The following is a 14863-nucleotide window of genomic DNA, read 5'->3' on the forward strand; positions in this document are numbered from 1 at the left end:
ATAGGGTTTAAATGCTCTTTTGAGATGTGTATTTGACCTTTATTTGTGTTGCTTACAAGAAAACGTTATCAAATGCTGTAACTTTCTAATAAAATTTCTAATAAAATAACTTTCTAATAAATTTTCTAATAACTTAATACTTCTTAATTCTGGTTCTTTTCAGATGATATCAGATCATAGCAGGATGTTACATAATTATTATTTTTTTTTAATCAATTCTGTATGATTTTGTATCTACATGCTCACATTTACAATCTATCTTTCTATTGCTTTGTTTATCGTTCTATCTATCGTTCTATAATTCTATTGTTCTGTCGTTAAATCATCTATCTATCTATCTATCTATCTATCTATCTATCTATCTATCTATCTGTCTGTCATTCGTTCTATTTATCAGTCTATCATTCTATTTATCGTTCTATCGTTCTATTTATCGTTCTATCGTTCTATCTATCATTCCATCTATTGTTCTATCATTCAATCTACAGTACAAGGTATGTAGATACAAAATCATACTGGATTGATCAGAAGGTTTTATATGTAACATTCTGCCATAATCTGATATCAGATTTTTATACACTTCCTTTTAAAATTCTAAAATATCGTAAGTTGATAACACAACGTTTTAAAATATCGTAAGTTGATAACACTGTGTTTTTTGTTTTACCCTTCTCTATTTTTGGACCTGAAGTTTCTGCTGAGGACTCGCGGTAATTCAGATGACAGGTAGTGATGGGGGACTCTGAGAATTGCTTTTATTTGTAGGCCTAGTTGAAATGCACTGTTTCAGTGTGTCTGACTATTATTTTTCCTGTTTTGTATAAAAACGTGCATCTTGCTTTCACAGTCTTTAGAGATCTTTAGAGAAAGCATAAACAACCTTACTAAATGTCAGCTGCTTTAATAATTACCTTGTGCTTCGATTAATCGTTTCCCGCTTGCAAAGTCTCCATGTCCGTCTTTCACTGTATGTTCTCTCTCTCGACAGCGGCTTCAAAGACTGAGTCGTACTCTTCCCGCAGCGTCTGACTGACCCCCCCCAGAGAGAAAGAGAGAGAGACAGATAGAGCAAGAGCAGGATGCGGTATTATATCTGTGATTGCCTCTCTGTGTGGGCTTTCTGTGTGCTGTACTCTCCTGCCCTGAGTCTAATGCTGTGTGGCAGCGCTCATGCTCTCCTGTCCAAACGAATCCGTCAGACCTCTGACTTACTCGCACAGCAACCAGTTACTCCCTGCCTCCAGTGAGCCGCGGACCCCGGGCGGCACGCTTACATGCGTGTCATGTGCTTTCTGATATCGCACACACAGGCTGCCATTCTCTTCACGTATCAGTAATTTCAAATTAATGTAACTCCTCGTGTCTGTCGTTTTCAAGGGTTTGAGCTGCCGGTTTTTGGTCATAGCCTGACACGGGTTCACTGGAGCCTCTGCTTTCTGATTGGCTGCGTAGGTGATGGCCAGATGAAAATATGTAATCTGTTCTGTTTATAGATGACACTTTGTCCTGATCTGTAATTCTAATTGCTTTAATGAATGGGGAAACCTTGTGGAATTCAGATCTGAGTGTAATTAAACAGAAACCTAATAAAAGAACAGCCGCCTTTGGCTTGCAAGGAGAAATAATTACAGCTTTCAAATGATGGCCACGTCACCCTACAAGTTTGCTAAAGTCTTTTAAAGGGTTGGTTCACTGTTTTTTTTCTAGGCTTGATTGTGTTCATGGGGTGCAGTCTAACATGTGTTAATGCTTCGTTTTTAAAAAAACACATTATTTTTCACATAATTTACCATTATATCCACACCGCTCTGTCCCTTCTCTGAGAAACGGGCTGATCTTTTCCTGTTTTTATGAAGCCCCGCCCTCAGAAATAGACGATGGGCTCTGATTGGTTAGCTAGCCCAGTGTATTGTGATTGGCTAAACTGCCTCTAGTGCGCGTCTAATCGTCCCGCCCCTCACCTCAGCAGCAAGTGCTCCGGTTGTTTTGTAAACAACGGCATCGTTGATATCGCCTATCAGTTTGAGCCGATTGAGAAGCAGAGGATATTATTCAAGAGAATCGTGCAGAACCTGTGCAAGCACGGCTTTTAATGGAAGGCCTATGTTTTTTGTTTGTTGTTGTCTCATACTTTTAGATATGCTGTTATTTGTAAATGCTACTGCTTATGTTAGCTTTTAATATACGGCTTTATCCTGATTAAAGCTTTAATATAGAACGGCTACTGCACGCCATGTCCCTAAGCCATGTTTAACGCTTCTCATAGCTATGTGATAAGTGTATAATTGGAACAGTTCATTGTTGGAGCTGAGCTGAATGAGAGAGAGAGAGAGAGAGAGAGAGAGAGAGAGAGCTGCAGAGCGTGTGCAGAGCAGGGGCACACAAGGAACAGTATTAAGAACCGCTGCTTTAGAACATTGATTTTGAAACTTGTGAATCGTTAGAAGACAGAATCGCGATTCATATATGAATAGATTTTTACGTGCACCTCAAGTTTTCTCTTCCTCTTCTCTAAAGCAGCGCAGCATGGCCTCGCCCCCTTTGCTACCTTTTCCCGAGGGCAGGGTTTATCTGGGTTTGTTACGTCACGAACCCGGGAAGTAACTTGTTGTAGTCCCTAAGCCGTTTTTGTAGGCATTAAACTGCCAGAATTTTAAAAGACGATATCTCCATTTGCATTGAACTTTCAGCTTCGTAACTTTGCAGATATTGTTTATGCTCAAACAGCAACATTATACACTAACTAACGTTAAAAAAGTAAAATCGCAATGAACCACCCCTTTAATCACACTGAGGCTGATGGTCTTCTGAAAATGACATGATTTCCATACAACCAGTCCTAGGATCTGTCAGGGAGTTAGTGATTAGTGAGGAACACAAACTCCCAGGGTGAACACCCCGATATCTGATGAAGCTGGTCAGCGTCCGGTGTTGACACGGTGTAAGGTTATCTTGCTGGTTTAGAAACCTAGTGGGGAAACCAGCACTTCAGCATCTCGTACTAGAGACCAGGGCCAGTTGGAGTGTAAATGAGCGTTAAATTACAACTCACTGTTGAATATTTTAGTGTTGCACCATTTGAGCAAAGTATTTATTGCCCTTATTGTTACCATTCATGAATATCCATTATTTGCCAGTTAAAAATTGGGTAATGGATAATGTTTCCACCAAAATATTAAGCAGCATGACAGTTTTTAGGCTGGAGTAATGGTTGCTGAAAATTTTGTTTTGCCATCAACAGGAATAAATTACACTTTAAATATATACTTTTAAATATACTTCTAAAGTAGAAGTTATTTTAGATTGTAATAATATTTCACAATATTACTGTTTGCACTGTATTTTTGATCAAATAAATGCAGCCTTGGTCAGCAAAAGAGACTTATTTGCATTGAACTTTCAGCTTGAAACATGAAAATATTTTACCAACCCCAAACTTTTGAACTGTAGTGTATTCTAATCATTTATTTTTTTTAATAATTCTCTCTCTCTCTCTCTCTCTACACTATTTATTATATTTCATGATAATTTATTTAGTGGAAATATTATTTATTTCCCTTTGACAGTTACGTGGGGAAACACTTATGGGATCAATAAAAGTTCATGTCCAATTATGCAACTGCACATTACTTTACGAAGAGCTACTGCCGTAAAGGATTGTTCACAAAATAAAGAACATTCTATCATTATTTTTACTCACCCTCATGTTGTTCAAATCCTGTAGTCTTTTCTTTCATCAGGAACACAAAAGTAGATATTTTAGTTAGTTTTTTGTCCATACAATGAAAGCCAATATTATTTTGAACAAAAACAGTTGAAACATTCTTCAAAATATAATTATGACAGAGTTTATTTTATAAACAATTTTATAAACTAATTACAAATTAATGCTGCAAGTAGAGAGTTTGTAAGAAACTACTAGTCAAACCCTAGTACCAGCATCCAAAATACAGTATATGCTGGTGATCATTTATGCTGCTATTTTCAGTCTCACTGCTCACCTGTCACAGCTGTAGAGAAACAAATCCCAGGTGATCCTACACCTAAAGTAATGTTCATTTCATGAAGTCTCACTGCTAGCAGGAAATCAAATGAAGCACTGTCTTTTCGTACGTCTGCTGGTTTGTGACTGAACTCCAGGGATCAGATTTGGTCACCCAAAATCAATCCATTACCTCACACGTCCAGAATCTTCCAGATATGACATGACATGCAGGAAAATTAACGACATGTGCTGGTTTAGACCTAAAAATGGCACCTGACTGATGGATGATCTCCATTCTCCCCACTTCTAAGATTACCTCAATAATACTTGGAGAAAGGAATCATTTAGATTCCCTCAGAACTGTCAGCTGACACAAGCCTGGATAAATAATTCCATTCACCCATGACTCTTTGAGTTATTTAGAAAATGGGTTTGGGGCCTTGAAGATTTTGTTTCAGTTTCTTTTGTGTAACACACTTTTTGTACATGTTTTTTTGTTTGCTTCTCTGGGAGTCATTGCAGAGGTGTTTGAGATGTTATTTTCATATCCTAAGGTACGCTGGTCTTTAAAGCATAAGCTACTTGGGTCAGTTACCTTAAATGAACCTGCATCACCAGTCCTTTTTAGAAGTAATGAAGCTAATTTATTTAATGATAACATGGATTTTTAAATAGCGGTCGAGGACATTCTGTATGTCCCTGTCTTATCTCCATTTCTCTCATCCATCTGTTTGTGGTATTCTTGTATTTGCTGCACAAGAACTCTCACCTTCACCCTGTTGACTGTTCTGTGAGGTTAATTAAATCATGTTTTCAGAACCTTCATGCACCCAGTGCTCCAGTCAATTCAGTTTCACCCCTGACCACTCCAAGCAGCCGTGACATTAACCTGACTATTAATAATCAGTCATCAAAAGTTTATAATCCTGAGCAAACACTGCTGATATTTCACATCAGGCACCTCGAGAGAGTTTCAACCATGATTTCTGAGGACTCAAGGGCCTTGGGGAAAGCAAGTAAATGAGGTTTATGCTTTTTTGGGAACTTTGTGACACCGGTAAGCAGTGTTGTATGAAGTAGCCAAGTAAAACTACAGATTCCTTTATGGAAATTGATTCAAGTATAAGTTAAAGTTGCTCACGTGAAAAATACTTAAGTAAGTAACATTATTAAAGTAACATTTTTATTTCGTTTTAGTTATAGTCTTTAGATGAAAATGCCATTTAATTTTACTCATATTTTATTAATTTGAATTGTTTTTGTTTTAGTCTACTAAATATCATAGGATTTTAGTTGACTAAATCGTCTCTAGGTTACGTATGTAACCATGGTTCCCCGAGGGAACGAGACGCTGCGTCGAGTCGCTTTGGGAACGCCCTTGCGTGACCGCGTTCTGAAGCACGTGTCAAATCCGTCCAATGGAGTAGCGAGACGTCACGAGCAGGGTGACGTAAGCACCAGAAAGCATAAAGGCACATCCGGCCGGGCGCAAACCAGCTTCGATGAAGTAGCGCCTGCAGGGATGCAGGGAGTATGGCAAAGAGACGCAGCGTCTCGTTCCCTCGGGGAACCATGGTTACATACGTAACCTAGAGACGTTCCCCTTCAGGAACTCGAGCTGCTCCATTGGACGGATTTGACACGTGCTTCAGAACGCGGTCAAATTGTTTTTGTTTTAGTGCGACTCGACGCAGCTCGAGTTCCTGAAGGGGAACTACAGTAATGTAGATTTTAGTTGACTAAATCTACAGTAATGGATTTAGTTACAGTTAATGCATTTATTAAGCATACATCTCTAAAATCTCCAAACTAATTTTATATTCCTGGATAAAACATCTATTAACCTGTTAATATGAATAATAGTAAGGCTTGAGCATGCAATATAGACAGATTTAACTGCTGTGACACATAACATGTCTTATATCTTAAAATTAAATAAAACCACTTATCATAAAGAAACAAGAACATGGTCTTCTTTTCAATGGTTATATAATATGCATTTTATAACAACTTGCTTACAACATTATTAATTCTTTCAAGCAAACATATTTATTTATACAGATTAAATTTAGACTAATCCTTATTAGGGCTACTAAAGTGATTCAGTCAAGAGCAGTAAGTGATTTCTCTTTCTTTTGTTGTTAGATTAATATTAATGACACAGACAACGGCAACTAAATTAGGCTGCTGTCCCTTTAAAACTGAATGCATGGATGCAATATAATATAATATAAAATGGACAATCTTTTTATGTTTTGTGTGTTCCTCCATTCATGTGCGATATGATGTGAAAGAAAACTGAATTCAGTAGGGTGCTTTTCTGTGTGCGTGATTCGGGTGTGTGCACTCAGAAAACCAGACCGAATTCAGTTCTCTTTTGCGTTGTCACACCTTTTCCCAAATTTATCCATATGTCTGCTCTTCTCTTACTCCAAGACATTGACATTTTTGAACGTTATATGAGATGTGCAGCAAGTGTATCCTACCTTATGTCCCGCCGGATATCAGTAAGTTCAAGTGTTCGCATCGAACCACCCAACCACACAGGAGATTCGATCTGACCGGATCTCTTCCCAAATCATCCCTCTCTAACATTTTCGTCTCATTTTTATTTGTTCACGAAAATGTCAACAGATTTTCATCATAGTTTTTGCCATTCAAAAAAGTTTTATAAATAATGGCACAGCTGAGTGTATTGATTTAATATGCATTATACAGTGGCAAGATGAAAAGAAAGTGCCATCTAAACTTTTATGAAAACAGTCAGTTCCCCAAGGGGTTGAAATTGGGCACAACACCGGTTGGGAATTATGGTCGGTCGACCGGTGCATCTCTAATGTCCATATAACGCATGTTTACATAGAAAAACAAGCTTTTTTGTCTTTTTCATCACTATTCTTTTTTGACTCGAGAATCGTTGATTTCAACAGTAATGGATATAAAATGCTAAGAATCAAATGAATCGCGATTTCTATAGCGATTCAATGCTTTCAAAATATATGCACATTAAATTACTACAAGCACAAATTAATGGAGACCTTGAACAGGGCCCATTCGTGCCCTCACATCTCTCCTTCACGCGCTCCACTATTTACCGCCTGCAGTGACTGTCAAAGGATTGCGCTTGTGCTTCGTTCGTCTCACTGACACATTGAGCAGCTGATGTGTGATCTCTCCTTAGTACCCGTGGCCAGTAATGCTAAAGTAAAGTAGTTTTGTTTTTCTGTAGTTTTTCAATGGCTCTCTGTCATACCGACGTCATTACCTGAGCAGTCGAAGGCTGCGCATGTAAGTATGTACATGTAAGTGTCTAAAGCATACGCACAGTTCCATTGAATGAATGTGTTTTAACAATGTTGTTGAACCAAATGTATGAAGGAAACTGTTAAAAATAACCACAGCATTAAAAAGGGATAGTTCACCCAAAAATGAAAATTTGATGTTTATCTGCTTACCCACAGGGCATCCAAGATGTAGGTGACTTTGTTTCTTCAGTAGAACACATATGATGATTTTTAACTTTAACCGTTGCAGTCTATCAGTCGTATAATGCATGGCAATGGAAACAAAATCTATGAGAGTAGAAAAAACATGCACAGACAAATCCAAATTAAACCCTGCGGCTTGTGACGGCACATTGATGTCCTAAGACATGAAACGATCAGTTTGTGCCAGAAACCGAACAGTATTTATATAATTTTTTACCTCTAATACACCACTATGTCCAACTGTCTTTGGGCGCACGCACGGCATCCGGTGCGTGAGGTGTGTACGCGCTCTGGCGTAGTTTACGTTAATGGGTGTGTTGATATCCAGCCAAAGAGCAATCAACCATAACTTCAGGCGAGCAGGCTCAGAAGTTGGGAATACGTGGAAAGTCACCACTCCAAAGTTAAAAATCATCATATGTGTTCTACTGATGAAACAAAGTCACCTACATCTTGGATGCCCTGGGGGTAAGCAGATAAACATCAAATTTTCATTTTTGGGTGAACTATCCCTTTAACAACAACCTTGAAATAAGAGCGCAAGGTTTATCTGATAATCAGATGCATGAAAGTAGCGTTCGTTGCTAAAGTAAACAGACATCGGCACATTTTCTTTCAGAATCATCATTCGCCGATGGAGAGGAAAAGTTAAATACTATAGCATTTTATTTTATGAAAATGAGATAAAGAAGTTTTTGCACTGGAAGAAAAGTGATCTCGCGCTCAAAGAACTTAAGACGTGCCAGGAAATGCCTAATATGGACAAAGGCATCTATCGCTGCAGCGAAACTGAATAAACGTTTCATTATTGTCTGAAACGTTAAGACAATAATCACAATAAATAAATACAATTTATGAATGATGCAGTGCTAATTGACATATTTATTACAGTACAGAAACTATAAAGTATATTTTCTACCTAATTATCCACCGAAAATTGAAATAATTGGTTTTAGTATATAAAACAATCATAAAATTGACATTAGGAAAAAAATGATAGATTACAAATGATTGATTATTGTCCAGCAGTGTATTTGTGTAAGATAAGATAATAAAATATATATATATAAATATATAATAATAATAATACATTCATAGGCCTACATAAAATTATTGTCTTTGACATTTCTGTCACTTCTGAAATTATGACTACGGCCCTGGTGTGACAAAATGTTAGCCTATACATAATACTTTTAAAGCTCTTTTTTAAAATCTTGGCTTACATAAATTTCTACATATGCCATGTCATGCCATAGCATCATTAAACTAGCATCTAACAATGGACAAAAGTGTTTTTTTTCTCTAGCCCATGGTTCTGTAACCCTAAAAGCTGCTGTGTAATTTGCCCCCTGACTAAGCATTTAAAGAATTTAGTGGAAGCATTTAAATAATCCTGTGAATGCACTTAAAGAATGCAGAATCGAATCGCTAATCGAATTGAATCGAATTGAATTGTGAATCAAATCGAATTGAATCGTTCTTAATTTTCAAAAATCGTTCTTGAATCGAATCGAAAACCTATGAATCGTGAATCAAATCGATTCGCTGTCTACCCACAGATTCACAGCCCTAATACCTACCTTGATAAAACACAGATTAAAACTTACACGAATAGCGTCTTCAATTTAGATCCACAGTGGAAGATACGTTATGCACTGCTTGGCGTGCTTTTGCTTCTCAACTTTTATTCAGATTCGTGATTTGCAAAACGAATCATTTATACCTCTTCACGAGCCAGTTTGGCAAATTCAAAGGAACCAAATTGAATCAAAAGATTAATTTGCGAACTGTATCACTAATCAGCAAAGATTGATTTCTGTTTTTTGCACTTTGCAGTCGCAAATGAATTAAAAGGGTCTGGAGAAATGTATCAGTGTAAAAGTATACATTTTTCTTTAATATGTAGTAAAGTAAAAGTCAACAAAAATATTTATACTCAAGTAATTAAAAAAAAATCCAAAAACTACTTGAGTATCGTGACAAAGTATTTGTACTTTATTACTATACATCACTGCCAGCAAGTATATGTTGCCCTGTGTCATGTGTACATGCCAGGTTTCAACACGTATAAAAAAGAAATTACAATAAATTATTAATTTATTTAATTAATTAAAAATCAGTGTCAAATGTTGCAGTTTGCTGTTTTTGGAATGAATTTATTTTTGCATATATACTAAGTAGGGCTGGGACAATAAATCGATGCATCGTGAATCGAGAAATTATTCTGCATAGATTCTGAGATTTTTCAAAGGCATCACGATTCTCTCTTGAATCGACTCTGAGTTTAGTTTTTAATAGCAGATGGCACTGCGTGCTTTAGAAATAGCCGTATTCTGCTTGCTTCCAGTTCCTTACACACGCACCATTTGAACCTAAAATAATCATTCATAAAGTTCAAAAAGGTTGACGCGAATTACAAGGATGTTCACAGTGGGCTGTGTTAACATTAATCTCGCATCATAAAAGCCGATGTGCAAGTACATTTAACCACTTCTTCGGGAGCATTTGAGTGTGCGATTAAAAACTAGCCTAGAGCGCCATCTGCTGTTAAAAACTAAGCTCAGAATCGATTCGAGAGAATCACGATGCATTCCGAAAATCTCAGAATCGATCCACGAGTCACGATGCATCGATTTATTTTCCCAGCCCTAATACTAAGTATATTTCTTAATATAATTAAATACAAATATAGTAATATACTATTTATTTTACAATTATTTAACTATTTTACTATTACTCTAACACTCCTGAATACAGCTTCGCCCCTGACCGCTACAAACAGCCGTGACATTAATCCTGTCAGTCCATAATCCTGAGCAAATACTCCTGATATTTCGTGTTAGGCACTTTGAGTGATTCTCAGTCATGTTTTCTGAGGACTTGGGGGCCTTAGGAAAGCATGTCAATGAATTTTGTGCTTTTCCCCTCTCTGTGTATTGAAAGATTACCCATAGTCCAAAGCTTTCCCATTCAAGTGCTTGATTGACATGTGGAGAGACTGTTCAGCACAACGGCTGGCCCCTTTCTGACACCATTTAGTCCATTTAAAACACTCTTGAGAGCTAATCTGATATTATAACCCTTATGATTCCTGTGTGTATTGTCAGTTTTGTCGGTTCAGGCCATGCTGAAGTGGTCGTAGTTTTCCGTTTGACTTGTTTCAGATGCCATTCAGGGTGAAGAAGCCCTGGGAGAGAAGGCTTAAATTGCCACAATTGTGAGTGTACAGTATGTGTGCGTATTAACATTTGGGCATTTGCAGAAGTTTTAGTGCTATGTTTACATTTAGAGGTCATTTGTGGACTAAGTCTGTTGTTGCAATGGCTTAAAGTGTTAGTTTACTCAATGAAAAGGAACATTGTTATTTTTTGCTCATCCATCAGTACAAGCCGTTTTTTGTGAAGCACAAAATAACAAGTCTAGCAGATTGTCCTTGGGTTTTATTTTCCCTACAACAATAGAGAGTGGGGATGGATGCTGTTATGCTTGAAAAATGAAAGAGAAATCTTTATAGTTGCCCGCATAGCTTGTGCACTTAAAAGTATTCTAAGGTCATAACATTGTGTGGAGAATTTAAATTGTTGTTGTTGTTATTTATTAATTTTTTTTAACTGATAATTTTAAGGTCCAGTTCTCACTTTTAACTGACGATTAACTACAACTTTTGCCTGAATAAACTCCTAATTACTGCTAATTAGTAGTTCGTAAGGTAGTTGTTAAGTTTAGATATTGGGTGGAATTAAGGATGTATAATATGGTCATGCAGATTATGTGCTTATAAGTACTAATAAACAGCCAATGTACTAGTAAAATGCATGTTAATAAGCAACTAGTTAATAGTGAGAATTGGTCCCTATCCTAAAATGTTACCATAATCGTCACCTTAGCTCATACTTTCAAGTAATCAAAAATGATTGGTCATGTAAAATGTGAAAACCTATAGTATTCTGCATGATATACAACCATGGCATGTTTGAATGCACACATGCGCTACCATTCAAAAGTTTGGACTCTAAAATGTTTTTAATCAAGTCTTTCACCAAGGCTGCATTTATTTTATAAAAAATACAGTAACTACAGTAATATTGGGAAATATGATTACAACTCAAAATAACTGTTTTCTATTGAAATGTATTTTAAATTGTAATTTATTTCTGCGATGGTGCTGTATTTTCAGCAGCCATTTCTCCAGTTTAGAGTGTCACAAGATCCTTCAGAAATTATTCTAATGCTGATTTGGTGCTGATTTTTTATGCAATAAAATATTTGTATTTTATATAATGACATTTTATTTATACAATAAAATATTTTAGTAAAATATATTTTATTTTATGTATTTATTTATTTTATTTTAAGAGCTCGACAGACATAATTCTCTTTTGGTGTATGGGGGAAAAAAAAGTGGTTTCCTTTTGTTTTTCATAGCAGATGGAACGTCAAACTGAAGTAGGAGTTGATGCGATTACAGTTTTAATGTTGAGTTTTAATGCCGATTTGGTTGTGGTCTGTGAATGGTAACGGTATATGTAAAATATGTAAATACTTGTCTGGAAAACAAATGTGTTACCTCTACCAGAAAATAAATTAATCTAGCAATTTTACAGCAATTTCACAGTGTTCAGTGCCAGTTAAGTTGTAGCATACAGTTTGTGTGGATTTGATATGACGCAAGCCTGAAATTTCATTAAACGCATCACAAAGACGTAATATTTTAACAACACAATTAGTTAATAACACACATGCAGCAAACAGTTGTCTGGCTTTTAATCTGTCACATCTGATTCTCCTCATCCTGCCAGTTAGTCCTATTACTCAGATCCAAGTTTTTTTTTTCCTCCTCCCCCTCGTGTTTGTAAATCTTGGAATGACTCCAGTCAAATCTTCCAGCAGATTTCTGAATCGGTAAAGCCAAAACCAGCCTCAGTGACACATTGGTGACGGAGCAGGACTAGCATTAACTAAGACTACAATGACAGATCGTGACATATGTTCAGCTACAACATGCCAAGACCTGATCTATGTCTTCAAAAATCATCCAGCAGCTATAGGGCTACAGAAAACATGCTGCTCAACATCCCATGAGCTTTGCAAGGCGAATGTTTGACGTTGAGAAATGAAACTGGCTGGGGGAAAAAAACCTTTGCCCCTTTTTTTTTGCCAAGTTATTTCCAACTCAATATAAAGAAAAAGTGAAAGTGTCTTGTGTGGTGTGTGTAGTCTACTGTGATTAGCGGCCTTTCTTTAACCTGAGAGTGGAAGAGATTGTGCGTCTGACAGGAGATTGTGCGTCTGATTTCTAATCACAGAAATGTGTGTTTCTAATTTGACTTGATGGCAATTGGAGGCTGTTCTGAGCTATAATTTCTGTGCCGTCTCCTTCTCTCTCTCGCTCTCTCTCTCTCTCTCTGAATCATCTGCTATCATCCCACACACATCAGACACATACAGCACACATACACGCACGCACACATAGTTAAATATTCACAAAAAAGGACACACGCAAACCTGCACAAACAACATTGAATTCCACAGACACCTGCATAACCTAAAATCAGGGATGTGCTGGGCTGCATTAATTTGTTTGGCAGCAGAGCTTTACTCACAGGCCAACTGAACAAGAATCATTTGGTGCAATTGAATGATATTTAGACAAAATTTTGTCAAAACTGACCCAGTTTTAATTTATTGATAAATGTTCCTTGTTTAATTGCACAGTTAATTAATGTGTTATTAATAAGTTATAGGTGACTTGATTCTGATTCGCAAGCTCTCTATTTTATTTAGATTCTGATTCGGTTTGACATATTTCAATTGTGTTAATTTTTTTCCCCTAAATATGAATGTATGCTAATACAATGGTAACTTGTTGTTTAAAAGGGCCGGCTCATAAGAGTCACTTGTTTGTGAATGCAGAAACACTGGTTGAACTGTGGGGTTTTTGATTCACAAAAAAATCCTGTTGAAAATAGTCATATGTTTGCAAATCTGACTACATTGTTTGCATCGTTTGTACTGTTATTTGATTATCTAAAAATAATTGGTTTGTAAGAAGCATATGTTTTTGAATCGGACCAAACTTGTTGCACTGTAATGTTTTGGATTCACAAAAAAAATTAAAAATAAAATTGTAATTTGTTCAAAAGAGTCATTGTTTGCAACTCAGACTACATGGGTTGCGCTATTTAATTTGAAAAAAAAAAGTTGGTTCATAAGAGTCATTTGTTTGTGAATCAGACTACACTTGTTGCACTGTATGGTTTTGATTCACTAAAAATAACTGATTCATAATAGTCATTTGTTTGTGAATTGGACTATACTGATTGCACTGATTGATTTTTGATTGACAAAAAAAAGAACTTTTTCAAAGAAGTCATTTGTTTGTGAATCTGACTACATTGGTTGCACAGTGTTGTCTGATTCGCTAAAAAGAACCAATTCGTGAGAGTCATTTGTTTATGAATCTGACTTTTTTCCCTCAGATTTTTGATTATCTGCACAGCTACTCCAGCCACTTTATTATCCCCATCTATCAAAAATATGTCTGTAAATTTTTTTCCCCATTAATTGTATTTGTTACAGTCTATTAAATAGCTTCGGACTGTTACATCAAAGCTGTTTAAGGGGCTGTTCACATATCGTGTATTTTGCGTGCTCAAGTTCGCTATTTCAAATGTAGACGTGCGGCAGGCACGCTCATAATGGAAGTGATGCGGTCGGGATGCACACGTGGTGCGACGCGCACATTTTTTCCAGGCGTGTCCGTGCCGCATCGAGATAAAAACATTTAAACTTTTCAGAATGCCGCAAGTGCACCGCAGGTCATGTTACAAGAACCAACCAATCAGCTTCATCCTATCCCGTAACAACATTGAAAGCTCAGGGATACCCATTTTTAAATAAATTTAGTAGCAGAGCTACTGCAAGTGATTTTTAGTTCTGCAAATCCATTTATCCTTTGCTGAAACTTCCGCGTCTTCATGGAGAGCGTAGGTCATGGTTGCTTAGCAACGGCAGACGCAAGCACCCCAACGCTTTGGAAAAAAGCAGAAAGCGGCGTGCATGTTCTTAGGCGCGACATGTGAACGGCCCCTAAGTCATCTTTTGATTTTAATCCTATAAAAGCTGTTAGCAATACCAATAGTATAGTAATAGTCAAATAAGTATATTTTTTAAATGATATTTTTATACCAAAAGAGCTGCACTGTCTATATTAGTGGTAATTTTAAAATGATGTACAGCTTTGAATCTTCTAGTGTCGACTGACACTAGCAGCACAACTGTGTTTCATATATTTCAAAGTTAGCTTAACCTGTTGCTTTAACATGTTTCACCCTTTTTCCTTCAACACATATAGATTATTAAAAATTAGGTCTAGCCCTGCATTATTTCC

At 36.7% G+C, this 14863-nt stretch overlaps 1 protein-coding gene and 1 long non-coding RNA gene across 2 annotated transcripts in view; both read left to right on the forward strand.

The window, feature by feature from the left end:
- The window catches only part of LOC107565265 (kin of IRRE-like protein 3), a 153646-nt gene that overhangs the window by 49016 nt on the left and 89767 nt on the right, over positions 1–14863 (forward strand). The window lies entirely within an intron of this gene.
- Positions 7696–9829, forward strand: LOC107565266 (uncharacterized). The gene is made up of 3 exons (XR_001606352.1): positions 7696–7707; positions 8046–8049; positions 9652–9829. It is a non-coding gene; the product is annotated as an uncharacterized lncRNA (long non-coding RNA).

The sequence above is a fragment of the Sinocyclocheilus grahami genome, unplaced genomic scaffold (assembly GCF_001515645.1).
Source record: "Sinocyclocheilus grahami isolate Dianchi unplaced genomic scaffold, SAMN03320097.WGS_v1.1 scaffold991.1, whole genome shotgun sequence".
In the NCBI taxonomy this organism is placed as follows: Eukaryota; Metazoa; Chordata; class Actinopteri; order Cypriniformes; family Cyprinidae; genus Sinocyclocheilus; species Sinocyclocheilus grahami.